A 24,156-nucleotide genomic window follows, 5' to 3' on the forward strand; every position below is an offset into this window, starting at 1 on the left:
CATTTGGTGACAAGTGACGTGGCAAGTGACAATCCACATTTGGTGGCAGGCGACATGGCAAGTGACATCCTCAGGGCTCCCACTGATTCTGCATTATGGTGAGTTGAACCATTTAATTTTATATTACAATGTATTAATAGAAATAATGCGCTTCAATCATCCTGACCCCATAACAACCATGGTGCCGTAATGATTGAAGCGCAAATACCAGCCATTTCCCATATTAATTGCCCCCCAAAAAACATATTTTATAGCAGTGCCCCTCCCGAGATTAGACTCTGGATCCGCCCCTGAAGGAGACGTGAGAGAAGTTTATGGTCCGTGTTAACCCTTTTGATACCCGCTTGTATGACCACCAGCTTGTACAGGGGTCCATTCCATAAGGTGAGAGTGATTAGTTAGACCGGAGGTGGAGGGATTGTCACGCTACTGTGGAAAACAAAAAATTACTTATGTCAGTGCTACAGTTTGAATATAAAATGTATTTGTGTGAACAGTGAAGTTAAGTCATGGATTGTGGAAACTAACTAGTGTCGGGTGATTGTATATAGTGTATATCGCATTTACCACTGACTAATGCAGAGTTACAATGCAAGGAGATCAGCTAAAAGTAGTTGAATCTGTATGTGCGTTATAATTAATTGAAATTAGTTGATTAATCGATTTTTAAAAAATCTATTAATCGAACACGAAAATTTTAATCAGTAACAGCCCTAATTAAAATGTAAAAAAGTGTGTTTTTTCCCAAAAGAAAAATGCGTTTGCAAATATTGTGTGAAAAAAAAAATCAATACCCACCATTTTAATCTGTAGGGCCCTTGCTTTAACCACTACAATACAGGGCACTTTCGCCCCCTTCCTTCCCAGCCCAATTTTCAGCTTTCGGCACTCTAGCGCTTTCAGTGACAATTGCGCGGTCATGCTACACTGTACCCAAATGAAATTTTTATCATTTTGTTCGCACAAATAGAGATTTATTTTGGTGGTATTTATTCACGACTCTGTTTTTTATTTTTTGCGATATAAGCGCAAAAAAGCGGAAATTTGGAAAAAAAAACAATATTTTCTTTTTTCTATTTTAAAAGAAATCCAATAAAATCAAATTTTGTCATAAATTTAAGCCAAAATGTATTCTGCTACATGTTTTTGGTAAAAAAAATTCTGTTAAGTGTATAATAATTGGTTTGTGTGATCACGGACATATGTATGCAAATGATCATGTACATATGTGTGCAGGTGATCACGTACATATGTGTGCAGATAATCATTGGGACATGTGATTTTAGTGGGACATATGTGGGGGACATGTTTTTATAATTAGGGACATGTGTTTTTATTATTTGGGGACATGTATGTTTTGGGGACATGTGTGGGGACATTGTGTTTATACTGTGTGATGTGTTTACTGTGTGGTGATTTGTGTGTACACTAAACTAGTGATCAGTGAGTAAAAAGCTGTAAAAAACAGCTCATACTCACTGATCATCAGCCGGCTGCAGCGATCTGCTCTCCTCTCCTCAGCGATGACTTCTGTGTGAGGAGAGGAGGAGCGGATTGCCTAGCAACCGGCTGTTTGTTTACATCACATGACGGGCGTGATTGGACACGGCCGTCATGTGATCAGGAGGGCCAATCACAGAGCCCTCCTGCCGATCTGAGATGCGCCGTGTCCGAGTGACACGGGCGCATCGGGATCGCGCCGCTGCGCGGGCACACGCGCGCGCGATCCCGCTCCTCCTGATGGACGTTCCTGAACGTCCTATCAGGAGTAGACGGCTCCCACCCGGCCGTATATATGCATTGGCCGGGTGGGAAGTGGTTAAAAAAATATATAATGTTTGGGGGTTCACAGTAATTTTCTTGCAAAAAAAAAAAATGTTTTCATGTAAACAAAAAGTGTCAGAAATGGCTTTGTCTTCCAGTGGTTAGAAGAGTGGGTGATGTGTGACATAAGCTTTAAAATGTTGTACATAAAATACCAGGACAATTCAAAACTCTGCCATTTTGGAAAGTAGACACCCCAAGCTATTTGCTGAGAGGCATGTCGAGTCCATGCAATATTTTTTATTTTGACACAATTTGCAGGAACAAGACAATTTTTATTTTTATTTTTTTTGCACAAAGTTGTCTCTGATCATCTCCTGTAGTATGTCTGCAGTCTCTGACTGTCTCGTGTAGTATGTCTGCAGTCTCTGACAATCTCCTGTAGTATTTCCATAGTCCCTGACCAACTCCTGTAGTATGTCTGCAGTCTCTGACTGTCTCCTGTATTATGTCTGCAATTTCTGACCATCTCCTGTAGTATGTCTGCAGTCCCTGACCATCTCCCGTAGTGTGTCTGCAGTCTCTGACCATCTCCTGTAGCATGTCTTCAGTTTCTGACTGTCTCCTGTAATATGTCTGCAGTCTCTGACCATCACCTGTAGTATTTCCGCAGTCTCTCACCGTCTCCTTTAGTATGTCTCAGTCTCTGACCATCTCATGTAGTATTTCCATAGTCTCTGACCATCTCCTGTATTATGTCTGCAGTCTGTCTGCAGTCTCTGACTGTCTCCTGTAGTATTTCCGTAGTCTCTGACTATCTGCTGTAGTATGTCTGCAGTCTGTCTGCAGTCTCTGACTGTCTCGTGTAGTAAGTCTGCACTGGGTAGATTTAGCAATGGCTTTGGGAGGTGGCAAAACATTGACTTTGTGTGCCTGTTTTCACACCTCCAGTGATCATTGCTTGACTGAGGAGATGCAAAGGAAATGTGTAAGTTTCATAATTTCATAGTTAGGTTGAATAAAGACACCAGTCCATCCTGGGTGAGTGTCACAATTGTCCCTATCCCTGTACATTGCACACACACATCAGTCCCTACCCTCAAGGAGCCCACAATCCAAGGTCCCCATTCATATACTAGGGACAATATTCGACAGAAGCCAATTAACCTACCTGCATGTCTTTGGTTGTGGGAGGAAACCGGAGTACCCGGAGGAAACCCACACAGGCACAGGGAGAACATGCAAACACCAGGCAGGTAGCGTCGTGGTTGGGATTTGAACCAGCGACCCTTCTTACTGCTAGGTGAGAGTGCTAACCACTACACCACTGTGCCACCAAAAGTTCTGTATATAATTGTATTCTATTTTATATGTATTGCACTCTGCCTTTACTATGCACACTGCACTAATAATGTTTTCATTATTTTGCATTCTTTCGAGTCCTGATTAAAATTAGCCTGCCTATGTCACGCCCCTTGTTAACATACAAATACAATTGTAATATTAATGTGATACCTCCGTAATCATGTGTATCAAAGCCTTCAAATGCGTCAAAATAAAGCAGAACAGTTATATGGAAAGATGTGGAGCGCATCTTTTGTGCCTGTTCCCTACTGCAGTAGTTATTATTAATTTGTTTATATAATTCTGCACATTATATTGCATATTTGCACAGTGAGTAACATAGCTTGACATATAATGTTATAGTAGCCTCAGAAATTGTAGGCTCAATAGACTTGAAATAGAAAGTTGACCAGAGCACACCATTAGATATACTGTATTTATTGGCGTATAACACTCACTTTTTCACCATGAAAATCGGGTGCAAATAGCGCGTGCGTGTTATACGCCAATACAAAAATGTATTTTTTTTTCCTGAAACTTCCCTCTTAAAATGAATGTGCGTGTTATACACCTGTGCGTGTTATACCCCAATAAATACGGTAACTATAATATTATTAATTTGGAACCACTAATCAATATGAGGATAGGATTTGCCTATCTATAAAATATCCAGGACAGATGGCGAGCTTTGCCTAGGAGGGATATTTACAGGTGACCCTGAGAATCCGAAACGAGGAGCTTGAGACAATCTGTGAACTTATGATAATCAGCCAGCTGAAGTAACCCCTTTGCTTACATTCGGTACAATCGGTAAGGCATTTTCGGGACAATGGGTACCTATTTTACTCCCCTTAATCAAAGTTAATTCGATTGGTAGTTATATGGTACGTCATTACTGTCTACTGTCCATCGGAGTGTTATACATGTAGATAAGAAAAAGAAGAATAGTGCTGTTCACAGATAATATTTGCTGTAATAATAGTTTAGAGGCAAAAGGGTATAGGCACAAGTAGAGAAGAGAAAAGACTGGCCAGTCATCATGGACAATAAATTAAGTAAGGCCCCTTTCACACTGGGGCCGGAGCGGCGTCGGCGGTAAAGCGGCGCTATTTTTAGCGCCGCTTTACCATCGTTTTTTAACAGCAGTATGCGGCCGATAGCGAGGCGGTTTTAACCCCCGCTAGTGGTCGAAGAAGGGTTAAAAGCGTCCGCAAAGCGCCCTGCAGTGAAAGGGGCCAGATTTTTTCAGGTGCTACACAGGCTATAAAAACACCTCAGTGTGAAAGGGGCCTTAGGGAATAAAGGGTAAGAGACCCTCAAAAAATACCCAGCGCAAGAGGAGTGCTAGAAAATATATACAGTATACCGAAGGTGCGGCTCCACCTATACTGAGCCCCTAGATAAATGGCTAAAGTGGACAGGGATCCACAATGGGTAACTGGGTTACCCAAGTCCACAGGGACTAAGAATCATGCAGAGTAAACAGCTAGAGAAACAGCTATCTCTGTGAGCAGGATGGATCAAGGGTGACAGACAAATAACACTAGACATAAAGGGACATTTTGATGTTAGGTTGTGGGATGAATTTGGGGTCAGGCACTACAACTAGTGATGGATGAACTTCCGACGGGCCGATAGTTCACGAACCGGAATGTTCGCGGCGGGCCCCATTGACTTCAATAGGAGGCGAACTTTGCAAACCTACAGGTCAAATTTGCAGCCACAAAATAATTAATAGCTGTGCAAACATAGTCCCACCACATGGCCAATGACATAACACATGTATGAGGTGAATCTGGGATCGACAACTACAAGCATTCTTTTTTTATATGGGAAATTGTTGTGACAATTCAGGACTGTGGAGCGCATGAAGGCAATGGAGGAGAGGGAAGGTCAGGGACCAGGGTAGGCAAAGAAGAGGGTGCAGGAGATGATCACCAGCAGCGTGACATACAGCAATGACACCTGCACCGTAATAGAGTCATCTGACAACAGCACCGTGATAGAGGGCACTGACATCAGCAGTGTGACATAAAGCACTAACACCAGCACCGTGATAAACAGCACTGACAGCAGCCCCGTGATAGAGAGCACTGACATCAGCAGCGTGACATACAGCAATGACACCTGCACCGTGATAGTCATCTGACACCAGCAACGTGATAGAGAGCACTGACATCAGCAGCGTGACATAAAGCACTAACACCAGCACCGTGATATACAGCACTGACCGTAGCACCGTGATAGAGAGTACTGACATCAGCACTGTGATATACAGCACTGACACCTGCACCGTAAGCAGCCCCAGGAGGAAGTCAGCATAGCACAGGGATGGTGGGAGCCCATCATAATGAGCATAGCACAGGGATGGTGGGAGCCCCTCATAATGAGCATAGCACAGGGATGGTGGGAGCCCCTCATAATGAGCATAGCACAGGGATGGTGGGAGCCCCTCATAATGAGCATAGCACAGGGATGGTGGGAGCCCCTCATAATGAGCATAGCACAGGGATGGTGGGAGCCCCTCATAATATGCACAGCAGAGGTACAGCCCCAGGAGGAAGTCAGCACAGCACAGGGATGGTGGGAGCCCCTCATAATAAGCAGCCCCAGGAGGATGTCGGCATAGCACAGGGATGGTGGGAGCTCCTCATAATAAGCAGCCCCAGGAGGATGTCAACATAGCACAGGGATGGTGGGAGCGCCTTATAATAAGCAGCCCCAGGAGGATGTCAGCACAGCACAGGGATGGTGGGAGCCCCTCATAATAAGCAGCCCCAGGAGGAAGTCACCACAGCACAGGGATGGTGGGAGCCCCTCATAATAAGCATAGCACAGGGATGGTGGGAGCCCCTCATAATATGCACAGCAGAGGTACAGCCCCAGGAGGAAGTCAGCACAGCACAGGGATGGTGGGAGCCCCTCATAATAAGCAGCCCCAGGAGGAAGTCAGCACAGCACAGGGATGGTGGGAGCCCCTCATAATAAGCAGCTCCAGTAGAAATATGACACCGCTCAACCGCTTCAAACAGGAGGGTATGGGCATATAGTACGGTGTGCTTTTTTTGGATAAGGAAGTGAGCCAAATGAAAAAAGGTCTGTGTGCTCCATTAAAAAAAATTGTTTATAGACATATACATGGTCTACTGGTCATATGTGTTGAATTCCTCCGAGATCCATGTCTCATTCATTTTTAGAAATGTGAGGTAGTTAACACTGTCGTGAACTAGGTGAGTACGCTTATCGGTCACGATCCCCCCTGCTGCGCTGAACGTCCTTTCGGACAGGACACTGGACGAGGGGCAAGCCAACAGTTCGATTGCAAATTGGGCAAGCTCTGGCCAGAGGTCAAGCCTGCCCACCCAGTAGTCCAGGGGTTCATCACTCCTCAGAGCGTCCACATCGGCCGTTAACCCGATGTAGTCGGACACCTGACGGTCTAGGCGTTCCCTGATGCTGGATCCGGATGACACCTGTCGATGGTTCGGCTGAAAGAATGACATCATATCCGAAGTCACCAACACATCTTCAAACTGGCCTCTTCTTGCAGGCGCTGTTTGGATTGGTACCCGCAACTCCTTCTCTGGGAGTGGGAATTGCTCCTCTGCCAGTGCACGCAAAAGCAGAATGCAGCATTTCTCGAAGCAAGGCCTGGAAGTGCTCCATTCTTACAGCCCTCTGTGACGGCGGCAACATTTCTGCCATTTTGTGTTTGTACCGGGGGTCTAAGTACGTTGCCACCCAGTACTGGTCCTTTACCCTTATGCTTTTTATACAGGGGTCCCTATTAAAACACTGGAGCATGAAGGCCCCCATTTGCACTAAAGTGGAAGCGGTGTGGTGGCCTGGCTCCTGCTCATCATCCAGGATAATGTTGTCCACTTCATTCTCCTCTCCCCATCCACACACAACAACAGGGGTCCCAGAAAGGTTTAAAGCATGCTCTTCTTGCTCCTCCTCATCCGCCCTGGCACCATCCTCCTCTGACTCCTCTTCAGACTCCTGTTGTTGACTTGTCTCAGATAGAGTAGCCCCCCCTGGGAATTCATCCAGCATTGCGACTTCCTCATCTTCCCGCTCCTGCTCCTCCACAGCTTGATCAATGACATGCCGCAATGCACGCTCCATAAAGAAGGCATAAGGTACCATGTCACTGATGGCGCCATGGCTGCGACTGACCAGTTTAGTGATCTCCTCAAATGGCCGCAGAAGTCTGCATGCCTCGCGCATGAGCAGCCACTGGCGTGGTGAAAAAAACCCTAGCTCCCCAGAACCTGTTCTGCCGCAGAGTTCATACAGGTAGACGTTAACTGCACGTTTCTGCTGGAGCAGCCTATCAAGCATATAGAAGGTTGAGTTCAATTGCGTCGGGCAATCGCAAATAAGACATCTGACCGGCAGATTGTGTTGCCGCTGAATGTCAGCAAGGCGAGCCATGGCCGTGTAAGATCCTCCGAAATGGGCCGAGATTTTCCTTGCCTGCCGCAAGATGTCCTGGACCCCAGGGTATTTAACAACGAATCGCTGCACGACCAAGTTTAAGTTTAAGTTGGCACGTGCATGATTTTGCTCTGTTTCAATGCGCTAAGCAGATTGGCACCGTTGTCACACACCACTTTACCAACTGTCAAATTTAGCGGTGTTAGCCACTGATCTGCCTGTGAACGCAAAGCTGAAAGGAGTGCCGGGCCAGTGTGGCTCTTGGCTTCAAGGCACAACAGACGCAGCACGACATGGCAACGTCTCACCTGGCATGTCGAATAGGTTCTGGGGAGCTTGGGTGGCGCAGCGGAAGAGACGCTAGCAGCGGAAAAGGAGGAATCAGCTGAGGAGGAGAGGGAGGAGGATGGAGTAGGAGGAGGAGGAGAAGAAGAGCCAGGCCTGCATGCAATCCGTGGCGGTAAAACCAAATCTACATGGGTGCCACGGGTTACATGCTTGACGGCCGTCAGAAGGTTCACCCAGTGGGCAGTAAAAGTGATATACCTTCCCTGCCCCAGTTTGCTAGACCACGTGTCTGTGGTCAGATGTATCTTGGCACCGACACTGTGTGCCAGAGATACATTCACTTGCCGCTGAACATGGCCATATAGCTCTGGGATGCCCTTCTCTGTGAAATACTTCCTTCCTGGGACCTTCCATTGTGGTGTTCCAATGGTCACAAATTTGCGAAAGGCCTCCGAGTCCACCAGTTTATATGGCAGTAGTTGGAGGGCTATGAGTTCTGACAAGCCAGCCGTTACGCTCGAACATTAGGCCCACGGAAGCCTGCCTTTTTGCAGAAAAACGTGAGCTTGGCGTGATGGAAGGTGGAGTGGAGGACAATTGTGAGGAGAGAAGAGAAGGAGAAGTAGAAGACGAGGCTGGACGGTGAGAGCCTGGAGTGTGGCTTTGTGTGTTCCATTGCTCCCACTGGGCTCGATGATGACTGCTCATGTGCCTTCTTAAGGCGGTTGTCCCTAGGTGAGTGTTGGGCTTACCGCGACTAATGCGTTGACTGCAAAGATTGCAGATGGCAACACTATTGTCAGCAGCGGACACGTTAAAAAAAGCCCACACTGCGGAGCCATGTGCCGGTGTCCTGGGAGCACCAGATGTGACCGTACATGGTCGATGACTCGCTCCTGATACATTTGCAGTCTGCTTTGTCCCTCCTGTGCAATGTAAGTTATTCCTGCTTCTCCTCCCTATCTGCTGGTCCATATCTCCCTCTGAACTCCCCTCCTCTTCCTCTCTTGTGGGCACCCACGTGACATCACTAGACACGTCATCATCAATGTCACCTTCCCCACCGCTATAAGTAGAGATCTCGGAGTAGGCAGCAACACCGGGGACCAATCTCCTCCTTGGGCTGATCTGGGTACTGTCGTCAGACTGCTGAGTAGCGGTTGTTGCTACCTCCTCTTCCTGGTGGTGGTGTTGTTGGTGGTAGTGTCTTTGGTGGTGCACATAGCAGAGAGTGAAGAAGAGGGTGCAGATCGAGAGGATGAGGAGGGTGCAGAAGAGTAAGGCTGAGTGAGCCACTCAACCAAGTCTGGTGCGTCCTTTAAAGTAATTGAACGCACCTTCTGCAACTTCCCACTTTGGCTCAAGCCTGTTGCTCCTGCCCTACCCCTACTACCCCTGCGGAAGGGCCTGCCTCTTCCTCTGCCTGTCATTTTTTTAAATGACCCTGTGACAAAACTCTCAGTCCCTATACTGATGAAGGACTGCTGCAGTATAGGGCAGCGGTCAGCAGTAGTGCACCTAAACCCTATGTATTGTGGACCTATACCAGTCCTTATGGAATAGCAGACTGTACCTCACTCAACCCTATGTACTGTAGCACCCTAGACCAAGTTACCAGTCCTTATAAGGACCTTTGTGGAACAAGTAGGTTGTGTGTGACTGATTAGCAGACTGTACGTCAGTCCCTATACTGGTAAAGGACTGCTGCAGTATAGGGCAGCGGTCAGCAGTAGTGCACCTCAACCCTATGTATTGTGGACCTATACCAGTCCTTAAGGAATAGCAGACTGTACCTCACTCAACCCTATGTACTGTAGTTCCCTATACCTTACCAGTCCTTATAAGGACCTTTGTGGAACAAGTAGGTTGTGACTGATTAGCAGACTGTACGTCAGTCCCTATACTGATAAAGGACTGCTGCAGTATAGGGCAGCGGTCAGCAGTAGTGCACCTCAACCCTATGTATTGTGGACCTATACCAGTCCTTAAGGAATAGCAGACTGTATCTCACTCAACCCTATGTACTGTAGTACCCTATACCTTACCAGTCCTTATAAGGACCTTTGTGGAACAAGTAGGTTGTGTGTGACTGATTAGCAGACTGTACGTCAGTCCCTATACTGATAAAGGACTGCTGCAGTATAGGGCAGCGGTCAGCAGTAGTGCACCTCAACCCTATGTATTGTGGACCTATACCAGTCCTTATAGAATAGCAGACTGTACCTCACTCAACCCTAGACAGACCAAGTTACCAGTCCTTATAAGGATCTTTGTGGAACAAGTAGGTTGTGACTGATTAGCAGACTGCAGCAGAAGGGCAGCAGTCAAGTATAATATTCTTTCTATATTTGGAAGAAAGAATATTATATGTGTACAAGTCTATTACCATACCACTGATACCAGTCCTGAAAAGAACCTTTGTGGAACTAATAGTAACAGCTACTGATTAAACTGACCCTCACTGCCTCACACACAGCTTCCTGCCTGTCCCTATATAAACTGACAACACAGAGGCTATTGGAACAATAACTGGAATAGCACTTTTGTGGACCTGATAGTAACAGCTAATGACTAAATTGACTGTCCCTACAGCAGACACACCATCCTGTCCCCCTCTCTACACTGACAAAAGACACTCAGGCTGCTGCAACAATCAGTAGCACAGCAGTGCCTCAAACCTATATCAGGAACTACACCTAACACCTATACCAGTCCTGAAAATAACTTTTGTGGACCTAATAGCTAGCGATTTGGGTCACTGCAATCTCTCCCTGCTCCACACAGCAACCTCTCCCTATAGTGACAGAAGAAAGAATGTAAAATGGCCGCCGGATCGGGTGTATTTATAAATTAGGAGGAATGTCCAAGTGTCCATGTACTGTAATGTCTCAATTGGCTGTCCTGTACCCCATGGTGGATGTGTCATCATAGGTCAAAGTTCTTTTACACAGTAAACACGGAAGTCCGCTGGGCGAACGGCGGCAATAGTCCGCCGATCGGGCGGACTGCGAACAGCCGAAATTCGCCGCGAAACGACCGCCGGGCGATCCGTTCGGCCATCACTAACTACAACTAGTAAATTCTAAAACATGAGAAAAAGCCAAAAACAGAGAAATGAGAATCAAAAAAGAATGTTTTATATGTTGTCAGAGTATGTGCATTATGGCATTAAAATACATAGGATGCAGGGGATATCAGAACATAGTAATGAATGTAGAGTTTAAGGAGGTAAAACTAATTTAAGCAAGGAAATTTTGAAGAGTTGAAAGAAAGTGAGAGAATGATATGCATGTGTTGTGTACAAATGGGAAAAATGTAAGCAATTTTAGTGAGTGAATCGTGTATGCGTGTGAATGCTGGAACTCTTATGCCCTGGACACACGGTCGGACATTCCAACCACAAAATCCATTGGATTTTATCCGACGGATTTTGTCCGAAACTTGTGTTGCATACACACGGTCGCACAAAGTTGCTCGGAAAATCGATCGTTCTGAACGAGGTGACGTCAAAGCCCTTGCACGCGCGGTCGGATATTCCGACGGAAAATGTCCGATCGCACCGTGTTGTTGGATAATCCGACTGTGTGTGGGCTCCATCGGACTGTTTCCGTCGGAATATCCGACCGACAAAGTTTGAGAGCTGGGCTATAAAATTTTCCGACAACATGATCCGATCGTTTGTAGAGAATTCCGATTGGACAAAGTGCCACGCATGCTCAGATCAAATTACGACACCAAAGCTATTGGCTACTAGCCACAACGTAGTCTCCGTTGCAAGGCACGAACGTCATCACATTCTGAACGATCGGATTTCCCGACAACTTTGTCCGACAGTTTGTATGCAACACCAGTTTCGGACAAGATCCGTCTGAAAAATCAGATGGATCTGTTGTCAGAATATCCAACCATGTGTACAAGGGCTAACACATACAAGGGCAAACACGTACAAGGGCAAACACATACAAGGGCAAACACGTACAAGGGCAAACACGTACGTCGGGACTATAAAATGGGCCAGTAGTCAATAGCTTTCGTCTCTTAGTTTATTCTGAGCATGTGTGGCACTTTCTCCGTCGGAATTGTCTACGCACGATCGGAATTTATGCGATCGGATTTTGTTGTCGGAAAACTTTAGATCCCGCTCTCAAACTTTGTGCGGCGGAAAATCCGACTGGATAAAGTCCAATAGAGCCCACACACAATCGGATTTTCCGACAACATTAATCCGATCGGATTTCTACCATCGGAATTTCCGACTGTGTGTACGGGGTATTAGTTCTACATCCTATGTGTGTGTCATGTCAATTCTGTGCAAATGTGACCCCCTCCCTCCCTTTTCTCTTTCTCGTTAAATTAATGTACAGTGGAACCTCGGGTTACGAGCCTAATCCGTTCCAGTAGAATTCTCGTAATCCAAAGCACTCGCATATCAAAGCGAGTTTCCCCCACAGAAGTCAATGGAAACTAAAATCATTTATTTCGCATTGACTTCAATGGCATGCAATACCGCATGAGGAAAGAGGTGGGGGGTGCCAGAGAGCCTCGGAAACACTCGGAAAGGCTCGGGGACAGCACGGCTGACCTAGGAAACCCATGGAAAGGCTCAGAAACAGAGTATTTCCGAGTATTTCTGGCCATTTTTCCGAATGGTTCTGAACGGCCCAGATCGGCTCCACTCGCTCTGCTTGGCTCCGCAACCTCAGGCCAAATGCGGTACTGCACACCCCATTAGCTTGAATTCTGCTTGTGTTGCGAGACAACACTCGCAAACCGAGTCAGATTTTTATTTTTATTTTTAAAAGTTACTCGTCTTTCAAAATGCTTGTTAACCGCGTTACTCGTAAACCGAGGTTCCACTGTACTGGGATGAGACATCAGTGATAAGCCGGAAGTACACCCATGCTAATTTCAGTTTTTTTAGACAAAACATTAACCACTTCAGCCCCGGAAGATTTGGCTGCTTAATGACCAATCAATTGCGTTGCTTTAACTGACAATTACGCGGTCGTGCGACGTTGTACTCAAACAAAACAAATGGAGCTTTCTTTTGGTGGTATTTGATCACCTCTGCCGTTTTTATTTTTTGCGCTATAAACAAAAGAAGAGCGACAATTTTGAAAAAAAAAAGCGCAATAGGAGTTATTTACAAAAGGCAAATCCACTTTGCACTACAAATGCAAAGTGCACTTGAAATTGCACTGAAAGTGCACGAGGAAGTAAAGTCTCTGTAGATCCGAGGAGGACACGCAAGGAAAATAAAAAAAACAGCATTTTAGCTTGCACATGATTGGATGATAAAATCAGCAGAGCTTCCCCTCATTTCAGATCTACCCCTCAGATTTACAGCGACTGCACTTCCAAGTGCACTTTGTACTTAGTTTGCATTTGTAGTGCAAAATGGATTTGCCTTTCGTAAATAACCCCCAATATATTTTACTTTTTGCTATAACAAATATTCCAATTAAAAAAAAAAAAAACTATTTTGTTTCCTCAGTTTAGGCCTATATGTATTCTTTTACATGTTTTTGGTAAATCACAGTAAGTCATATTGATTGGCTTGCACAAAAGTTATAGCGTTTACAAAATAGGGGATAGATTTATGGCATTTTTATTATTATTATCATCATTATTATTTTGTTTACTAGTAATGGTGGCGATCTGCGATTTTTATTGGGATTGCGATATTGCAGCAGACAGATCGGACACTTTTGACAAATTTTTGGGACCAGTGAAAATTATAAAGAGATTAGTGCTATAAAAACACACTGATTACTGTGTAAATGTCACTGGCAGGGAAGGAGTTGACACTAGGAGGCGATCAAGGGATTAACTGTGTTCCCTAGATGTGTTCTAACTGTGGGGGGAGGGGACTAACTAGAAGGAGACAGAAATTGGTGTTCATACGGTCATGGTGGTCATCGAGCCCACCGGGCACTCGCATTGGCTCCGGCGGCAAGCCACGGGCATGGGCCTCCAGTGGCACACGCCCACCCCCCCAGTGGCCAAAAGTCGAAGCGACATAAGGTAACATTATTTTTCCTAGTGGAGCCAACCTGCCACAGTAAAACTGCGGCGGCTGTTCTAACTGTGGGGGGAGGGGACTAAATAGGAGGAGACAGAGATCGGTGTTCATACGGTCATGGCGGTCATCAAGCCCACCTGGCACTCGCATTGGCTCCGGCGGCAAGCCACGGGTGCGTGTGCCTCCAGTGGCACACGCCCACCCCCCTAGTGGCCAAAAGTCGAAGCAACATAAGGTAACATTGTTTTGCCTAGTGGAGCCAACCTGCCACAGTAAAACTGTGGCGGCTGTTCTAACTGTGGGGGGGAGGGGACTAACTAGGAGGAGACAGAGATCGGTGCTCATACATAGTATGAACACACAATCTGTCGCGGGAGCATGGCGGCCATCGAGCCCGCCGGGCACTCGCATTTGCTCCGGCGGCAAGCCACGGGTGCGTGTGCCTCCAGTGGCACACGCCCGCCCCCCCCCCAGTGGCCAAAAGTCAAAGCGACATAAGGTAACTGTGTTTTGCCCAGTGGAGCCAACCAGCCACAGTAAAACTGCGGTGGCTGTTCTAACTGTAGGGGGAGGGGACTAACTAGGAGGAGACAGAGATCGGTGTTCATACATAGTATGAACACACAATCTGTCTCTACTTCCCTTAGATAACCCGAGATTTATGTGTTTACACACACAGATCCCGGTTCTCGCTCTATCACGAGCGATCGCGGGAGCATGGCGGTCATCGAGCCCGCCGGGCACTCGCATTGGCAAGCCACGGGTGCGTGTGCCTCCAGTGGCACACGCCCACCCCCCCAGTGGCCAAAAGTCAAAGTGACATAAGGTAATGTTTTGCCTAGCGGAGTCAACCTGCCACAGTAAAACCACTGTGTTATCAAAAGCTGAAGTTCAGCCTTCAGCCTTCCAGAGATTACAAAAAGATATATCCAGATGCCCAAGTCAGGATCTTACGAGTATGCACTCTGTCTGTATGGACATGTTTTCTGGATGTCCAGTGGCAAATACTACTGCAAAGGCCACAGTGAAGCCGCGTACACACGGGCGGACTGTATGGCCAACTTAGTCCGTCAGACAATCCGACGGACAGTCTGTCATACTTTCGAATGAACGGACTTGACCACACACGATGAACAGACAGTCCGTCGAAAGCTTGCGCGATGACGTGTACAGCACGTACGACGGGACTAGAAATAGGACGTCCAATACACAGCAATGCAACCTTTCGCCGTGTAAATCCTTTCTGAGCATGCGCCATACTTAGTCTGTCGAACTAGCCTACTCACGAGCGGACTGTCCGCTGAAACCAAAGTATGACGGACAATATTACGGAAATTCTGAAATACTTAGTCCGCCAGACTGCACGCTGAAAAAGTCCGCTGAAGCCCACACACGAGCGGACTGTCCGCTGAAATGTGTTTCGACGGACTAAGTTGGCCAGACAGTCCGCCCGTGTGTACGCGGCTTAAAAAGTGTTATCAGAAGTAGTTTGTAAGTGCAGAGTGCATAATCTACAGAGAGTAACAGAGGAAATCATTTTTATGGGAGAGTCCTTACAAGAAGAAGTTTTGAGGTTTTGTTATACACCCCCTACTGTCTACAATGTAGTAGGAAAAGTAGAGTAAAGCCCCTTACACACTATCAGATTGTCTGCTGAGTTTTTCCTTCAGATTTACCGAAACCATGTAGTAGAAGGGCCTGCCTGATTGCATACACATTGAAACGCCTAAGGTTTGACCTCATATTATATGGTTTTAGTAAATCTGAAGGAAAAACTCAGCAGACATTCTGATAGTGTTTACAGGGCTTTAGAAACTAGAAAACGATTGCCGGAATATTTTCCTATATTTTGTTGTATGTATGTTGGACGTTGGATGTTGGACTTTGGTTTGGGAGTGTGGTACTCACTTGCTTATAGTTTTGTCTCAGCAGCTGAAGGCTTCCCCATCAATCACAGAGAATGTCGGTTTTTGACAAACTCATTTATGTGTTTTCTCCCCAATTCCAGATCCTAAGCCCTTGTACACACGGTCGGATATTCCGATGGACAAAGTCCGATAGGACCCTATTGTTGGATAATCCGACTGTGTGTGGGCTCCATCGGACTGTTTCCGTCGGAATATCCGACTGACAAAGTTTTAGAGCTGGGCTATAAAATTTTCCGACAACATGATCCGATTGGACTTTGTCCGATTGTGTGTAGAGAATTCCGATCGGACAAAGTGCCACGCATGCTCAGATCAAATTCCTAGACCAAAGCTATTGGCTATTAGCCTGATCGTAGTCCTGTCGTAAGGAAATAACGTCATCACGTTCTGAACGATCGGATTGTCCGACAACTTTGTCCGACCATGTGTATGCAACAGTTTCGGACAAAATCTGTCGGACAAAATCCAATGGATTTGGTTGTCAGAATGTCCGACCGTGTGTACAAGGGCTAAAAGTTAGGAAGGATCTCATAAACTAAAGTCAGGGGACTTGTGGATTATTAAGAGACATTTATATATAAGGAAATGTTTGGAGACAATACATTGTCTATTCATATACAGCAGGGGGGGGGGGGGGGGGGGCGTCCATTAAGGGTGCATGGGAGCCAACCCCTCTCTTTCCAGCCAACCCCTTTACATAGAATAGATAGATCTGTCAGCTGACAGATGATGAGTCCTGGTTGTTAAGGACGTGGGCGGCAGGCTTCCCTGCTTAACAACCAGCTATTTCTTCACACAGAATTCAAAATGGTCAATTGTTTTTCGACCGATCCAAATTCTAATTGTTTAAAAAAAAAAAAATTTTTTTTATGAATTTCAATGAAATTCGTTACCATTCATTACTAATTAATTTGGAGATTCAGATGTCCTAATTTGTATTTGCACATGTCTACTGTATAGACGTGATCACTTACCTGTGTATACTGATACAGACTAAGTAACTGGGACAACGCCTGATTTGTATGGAAAGTGCTATCACCAACAAAACCAGCCACTTCTCCATGTCCCTTACAGTAATAGTTGGGAGCTTCCTTTTCTGCAGACAATATCTTTGTAGCATATCCCAACGTTTTCATGGGATCATTACAAGTACTAAATATATGATAGCCCAGGGTAACGTTGGGTAGAAGATCGGGCTCTTTGTTAATCTCATTGACAGCAGTGATTATTGCTGAGATGCTTTTGTACTCTTCAGTGTCAAGCCTGCAGGATATTGAGAGGTTTTCAAAATGCACAAAATGGTTACTTCTGAGATTACAACTTGAGACTACATCTCACAAAAAAATATATATTTTACAGTAAATAATAAAGATTAAAATGTAAATGGGGATAACATACATTACAAGCAGTAAACTGCTAAAGATATCTGATAAACATTGTAACTATTCTAAATTTGGAAAGCTCTGTTGCACAGTTCCTTGTGGGTGCAATGGTGGACAGTGCTGGAAGTGGAGTGCAGAGAGGGGAGGGGGTGAGCAGTGCTGGAAGAGGGTTACAGGAGGTGCCAATATGATCAGTATTGGAAGAGGGGTGCAGAGGAAGGAGTGGTGAGCAGTGCTGAAGAGGGTTACAGGAGGTGCAGCAGTGAGAAGTATTGGAAAAGAGATGAGCAGTGCTGGAAGAGGGTTACAGGAGGTGCAGATATGAGCAGTATTGGAAGAGGGGTGCAGAGGAAGGAGTGGTGAGCAGTGCTGGAAGAGGGTTACAGGAGGTGCCGATGTGATCAGTATTGGAAGAGGGGTGCAGAGGAAGGAGTGGTGAGCAGTGCTGGAAGAGGGTTACAGGAGGTGCCGATGTGATCAGTATTGGAAGAGGGGTGCAGAGGAAGGAGTGGTGAGCAGTGCTGAAGAGGGTTACAGGAGGTGCAGCAGTGAGAAGTATTGGAAAAGAGATGAGCAGTGCTGGAAGAGGGTTACAGGAGGTGCAGATATGAGCAGTATTGGAAGAGGGGTGCAGAGGAAGGAGTGGTGAGCAGTGCTGGAAGAGGGTTACAGGAGGTGCAGATATGAGCAGTATTGGAAGAGGGGTGGAGAGGAAGGAGTGGTGAGCAGTATTGGAAGAGGGGTGCAGAGGAAGGAGTGGTGAGCAGTGCTGGAAGAGGGTTACAGGAGGTGCAGATATGAGCAGTATTGGAAGAGGGGTGGAGAGGAAGGAGTGGTGAGCAGTATTGGAAGAGGGGTGCAGAGGAAGGAGTGGTGAGCAGTGCTGGAAGAGGGTTACAGGAGGTGCAGCAGTGAGAAGTATTGGAAAAGAGATGAGCAGTGCTGGAAGAGGGTTACAGGAGGTGCAGATATGAGCAGTATTGGAAGAGGGGTGGAGAGGAAGGAGTGGTGAGCAGTATTGGGAGAGGGGTGCAGAGGAAGGAGTGGTGAGCAGTATTGGAAGAGGGGTGCAGAGGAAGGAGTGGTGAGCAGTATTGGGAGAGGGGTGCAGAGGAAGGAGTGGTGAGCAGTATTGGGAGAGGGGTGCAGAGGAAGGAGTGGTGAGCAGTATTGGGAGAGGGGTGCAGAGGAAGGAGTGGTGAGCAGTATTGGGAGAGGGGTGCAGAGGAAGGAGTGGTGAGCAGTATTGGGAGAGGGGTGCAGAGGAAGGAGTGGTGAGCAGTATTGGGAGAGGGGTGCAGAGGAAGGAGTGGTAAGCAGTATTGGGAGAGGGGTGCAGAGGAGGGAGTGGTGAGCAGTATTGGGAGAGGGGCGCAGAGGAAGGAGTGGTAAGCAGTATTGGGAGAGGGGTGCAGAGGAGGGAGTGGTGAGCAGTATTGGGAGAGGGGTGCAGAGGAAGGAGTGGTGAGCAGTATTGGGAGAGGGGTGCAGAGGAAGGAGTGGTAAGCAGTACTGAAGAGGGTTCACAAATAATCCCAAATAGGAAGAGAGAGCATTCAATTAGATAAAAAATCCAAAAACAATTTTGACAACACGATAAAAAATCATAAAAACATATCAAAAGACATGGTACATAGGTACACAGAAACCTGTACAATTGGCCCATAGATGTTCAATACTCAGTTCTTTGGAGAAATAGATGTACAGTATCCTTCCATATCAGGGCCAATCGAAGCAATCAGTGCACCGATACTAAGGGATCACTACACATTTTGCTTATAACTTCTTCAGGGTATCCTATTGGTACTGAAAGATGTATCACAATTAATATATGGTTTCAAAAAATTTAGATATAAACATTTCTACATCAAAAGTGCAATGAAATACTTGTCTCATTAAACGTTCTACAAATACCAAAACAGAGGCAATCATTTTTCATATGGTATGTACCTAAGCCCAAGTGGGAAGCGTGGAGCTCTTAATCCACAGCACGGTATGGAGGGGAGTCATGCATAATCAGCCCTGAAGGGAGTGTGCATAGAGCACAATACAGCCAAAGCGGAGAGCTCATCCCAGGGTCAAGCCTACACCAAACAAATCAAAAAATACACAGTGACGTCAGAAGGGGGTGGTGCCACCATGTGACATACTCGGGTGGCCCCACCCTTGCCTATTAAAGAGCTGTCAAACCCCAAGAGAGTTCATACGTTGGGAGACCTCTTAGGAGACGAAGCCAGGTGGGCAGTGCGATTGACGGTGGATTACATCGGTGGACTTTATTTTTTTTTCTTTTAATATAGGGTTTGTCAAAAACTGTCTCGTGTTTTTCTTGACTCATGTACAACATACATGCGTCATGCTACAACCTATAAACACTCCCCTTTCTTATCCTCTAAAATAAAGACCATACCACTTCTTTTGGAGTAAAATAGGCCGTAGCAGCCTTGAACTTTATTATTATTAACAAAACCATATAAAAACTCTCAAAAATATATACAGTATATATATCTCTTTTAACCGCTTCCTGCCCGCCCTATAGCCGAATGCCGGCCTTAGGGCGGGCGGCTTCCTACGCCTGGCCGTCCCTGGACGGCCTGGTGTTTACTTCCGCAATGCGCGCCGCCGCGGGCGCGCATCGCGGAAGTTCTGTGTTTGCCGTGTCCCCCGGGGACAGGCAAACACAGATCGCTGTAAACGGCCAATCACAGCGGCCGTTTACAGCGTGATCGGCGTGTCCAATGGGAGATGATCTCATATGTAAACATATGAGATCATCTCTCAGCGCCGCTCTCCCTCCTCACACAGACAGCGTGTGAGAGGGGAGAGAAGAACGGCTGCAGCAGCCGTCAGTGTAAAAAAGAAAAAAAAAAAAAAAAAGTAAAAAAAAAGTTTAATAAAAAGTGCCATCCTCCCCCAGAGCCATCCTCCCCCAGTGCCACCCCCCCCCCCAGTGCCATGCCCCCCCCCAGTGCCATCCTGCCCCAGTGCCATCCTGCCCCAGTGCCATCCGCCCCAGTGCCATCCGCCCCAGTGCCATCCTGCCCCAGTGCCATCCGCCCCAGTGCCATCCGCCCAGTGCCATCCACCCCAGTGCAATCCACCCCACCCCAGTGCCACCTGCCCGCAGTGCTATCTGTCCCCAGTGCCACCTGTTGTCAGTGCCATTTGTCCCCAGTGCCATCTGTCATCAGTGCCACGTATAAGTGGCATCTGTCATCAGTGCCACGTGTTATTAGTGCCACATAGTGCCATCTGTCATCAGTGCCACGTATTAGTGCCATCTGTCATCAGTGCCACGTATCAGTGCCATTTGTCATCAGTGCCACCTGTCAGTGTCACGTGCCATCTGTTGTCAGTGTCACGTGTCATCAATGCCACTTATCAGTGCCATCTGTCATCAGTGTCACGTGTCATTGGTGCCACGTATTAGTGCCATCTGTCACCGGTGGCACGTATTAGTGCCACGTATTAGTGCCACATGTCATCAGTGCCACGTATTAGTGCCACGTGTCATCAGTGCCACATATTAGTGCCACGTGTCATCAGTGCCACGTATTAGTGCCACGTGTCATCAGTGCCACGTATTAGTGCCACGTGTCATCAGTGCCACATATTAGTGTCATCTGTCATCAGTGCCACGTGTCATCAGTGCCACGTATAAGTGTCATCATTGCCACGTATCAGTGCCATCTGTCATCAGTGTCACGTGTCATTGTCCTGGTATTTCAAAAGTGTAATAAGTAGTCAACAAGTTAGATGTGTAATTTATGCTCCTAGAACACGTGATGGCGCTCCCTGCATGTTGGGCCTCTCTATGTGGCCAGGCTGCGAAAAAGTCCCACACATGTGGTATTGTAATACTCAGGAGGAGTAGCAGAATTTTTTGGGGGGTGTCATTTGTGGTATACACATGCCACGTGAGAGAAATAACCTATTACAATGACAATTTTGTGGAGAAAAATAAAGAAAATGAAAAATCTTCATTTTGCAAAGAATTGTGGGAAAAAAATGACAACATCAAAAAGCTCACCATGCCTCTTACTAAATACCTTGGAATGTCTACTTTCCAAAAAGGGGTCATTTGGGGGGTATTTGTACTTTCCTGACTTGTTTGGGTCACAAGAAGCGAGATAGGCCACCAGTACATCAGATGTGATCAATTTTGTGCGATTCGCACCACAGCTTGTAGACTCTCTAACTTTCACAAAGACCAAATAATATCCACTAATTTGGGTTATTTTTACCAAAGATATGTAGCAGTATAAATTGTGGCCAAAATTTATGAAAAAAAATTAATAATTTGCATAATTCTGTCACAGAAACAAAGAAATATGCGTTTTTTTTCAAAATTTTCGGTCTTTTTTCATTTATAGCGCAAAAAATAAAAACCCCAGAGGTGATCAAATACCACCAAAAGAAAGCTCTATTTGTGGGAAAAAAAGGACACAAAATTCATTTGGGTACAGTGTTGCATGACTGAGTAATTGTCATTCAAAGTGTGAGAGCACCGAAAGCTGAAAATTGGTCTGGGCAGGAAGGGTGTTTAAGTGCCCAGTAAGCAAGTGGTTAAATAACGTAAACAGATAACATAGAAAAAACACATAACACACCACATTTCTGACTACTATCAGCTCCACCTAGTGTTGGTCTTTGCAGGTCCACCAATCAGAAAACATCTGTAACCAAATATAGACACTGCGGTCCCTCTGCCATGGGTTATTAGGCCTCAAACCGACACGCTGACTCAAAGACGCCCACTTACCGCAGTGTCCCCATCCCATTTTCAGCTAACCTTAGTCAACTGGATTACCATCCTCAATACCCATACCACCGCCAGGTTCTGACTCTGCATTCCGAACTCTTTTCCTTCACCTGCAAAGACCAAAACACCATCCACTGCCACGACTTCCATCTTGACCTGAAACACAAAACAGACACAAACACACAAAGAGAAAGAAAACAACCTACTCTACCGCTACCATTCCCAGGGAGGGAGGGCGGGAACTTTCTTGAAGCTCTGCTGCCCATGGGAGGGAGGGGTTTACACTTTCTTCTGCTAAACCCCTCCTTGCCTCAACCCCTAGCCAATTGCTGTTCCCTTTACACTAACAACCCCTATCTGCCATGACTGTCATGTTCTCAAACTCATGACAGCCCTCTGCCTATGGGTTGTTAACCCTCTCGGCACCTGGCTTTTCTTAATTTTTGACACTTTTTTTTGTGAATGGGTACGGGTATGATGTACCCGATACCCATTCACATGGGGGGGGGGGGGTCGGGATCTGGTCAGGATCTGGGGGCTTGTTAAAGGGGGCTTCCAGATTCTGAAAAGCCCCCCACCCGCAGACCCCAACAACCACCAGCCAGGGTTGTCGGGAAGTGGCCCTTGTCCCAATCAACATGGGGACAAGGTGCATTGGGGTGCGGGCTACAGAGCCCCCCCCCCATGTTGAGGGCATGGGGCCTGGTATGGTTCAGGAGGGTGGGGTCGCTCATCTCCCACCTTTATCTGACCAGCTAGGCTGCATGCTCTGATAAAGGTCTGGTATGGATTTTGGGGGGAATCCCATGCTGTTTTTTTTTTTTTACATTTTGATGTGGCGTTCCCCCTAAAATCCATACCAGACCCGAAGGGTTTTTTTAAACATTTTTCTCTTGCTGGGCAATTGCCGGGATTCTTTTTTTAACATTCATCTATCAGTGGTGAAGCCAGCTGACAGATGATGAGTCATGGTTGTTAAGGACATGGGCGGCCGAACAACCAGCTTTTTCTTCACACAGAATTTGAATCAATCAATCATTTTTCGATTGGGATTCATTAGAAAACGAATAAACTAAACAAATTTTCAACAAAATTAGTTACTATTTGTTACTAATTTATTTGGATATTCGGATACAGCCAAATCTCAAAATAACCAAAAATGTTTCTGAATTTGCATTTTGCTGGAGGCTCACTAGGATGTTCCTCCTCAGCAGAAAAGTCAATTAAATCCCCAGGCTCTGGAACTGGTGTCTGGGGCTAGAGGTTCACCATCTCCTGTCCGTAGAAGCCAGAAAATGTTACTGGAGCTGGGCAGAAGCTAGCAGAGCTCTGCCCTGTTGTTAGCACTTCAGTTTGAATTTCAGTGAATGTTACATCCTTCAATGAAAAGTAAATTAATTTATATTCTCTGTGATCTGTGGCTTCTCCCAAGCCCGTGAACTGCAAATGAGAAGATGAGCCAGCTGCTCCATCTCCTATACCCTTATCCAGCTGCTTGACAAATGTATTCCTCCATCCAAGCTCATCCTGTGTAAAAACAGGTTCATCCAGATTTGTTAAAACTTGCTGCATCCACCATAAGAACTCCTCTTCCATAGCTGGAGGTGACCAAGGCACACTGTTACTCTGCCCAATTGCTGACAGTTCAGCCATTATTTCAGGGCTGTCGGATGATACTTATGGATAATCCCAGGAAAAGAGAGCCCTGCTCTGCTGCTTAGCATAGTCTAGCAGCTGTATGTAGGCGATCTCCAGCTCCCATTCCTGAACGGCCAGAAACTCCAAATCTTCCTGTGCCAAGAGCCCTTCCAAGACATTCAGTCTTTGGTCTCTGTAGTCCATGATTTCCTCCAAACACCATTCCAGATCATGGCCAAAGTCATGGTCCATAATGGGATGGGTGGGTTGTGGGTTGTTCACATGCGTGAGTATTGGGAGGTGGCCAGTGAAGCCCATGAGAAATCACATAAAAGTGGTGCCCATAGGGGTAGATGTTTTTACTGGTACCTAACACATATTATAACCTTAACATAAGAACATCTTAACAGAGGAGGAGGCCACGGTGGGGGTAGTGTCAGCAATGTCCTGAGTGATTGTTGAAGCCTGAGGATTTGAGGTGGTTTTGGGGGTCCTTCCTTGGGCTCCATTGATCCAGAGGGCATGAGATAACTTGGGTTTTAGTAGGAAGGTTCACCTGTGCCTATGGGTTTAGGGAGCTGAGAAAGT

General features: G+C 46.3%; 1 pseudogene; it reads right to left on the reverse strand.

Moving 5' to 3' along the window:
* The window catches only part of LOC143986461 (vomeronasal type-2 receptor 116-like), a 92,508-nt pseudogene extending 68,925 nt beyond the window's left edge, over nt 1-23,583 (reverse strand).
* Between the last annotated feature and the right edge of the window lie 573 nt (nt 23,584-24,156).

The sequence above is a fragment of the Lithobates pipiens genome, unplaced genomic scaffold (assembly GCF_037356315.1).
Source record: "Lithobates pipiens isolate NorthernLeopardFrog02 unplaced genomic scaffold, aLitPip1_a1.2 Scaffold_160, whole genome shotgun sequence".
NCBI classification, from domain to species: domain Eukaryota; kingdom Metazoa; phylum Chordata; class Amphibia; order Anura; family Ranidae; genus Lithobates; species Lithobates pipiens.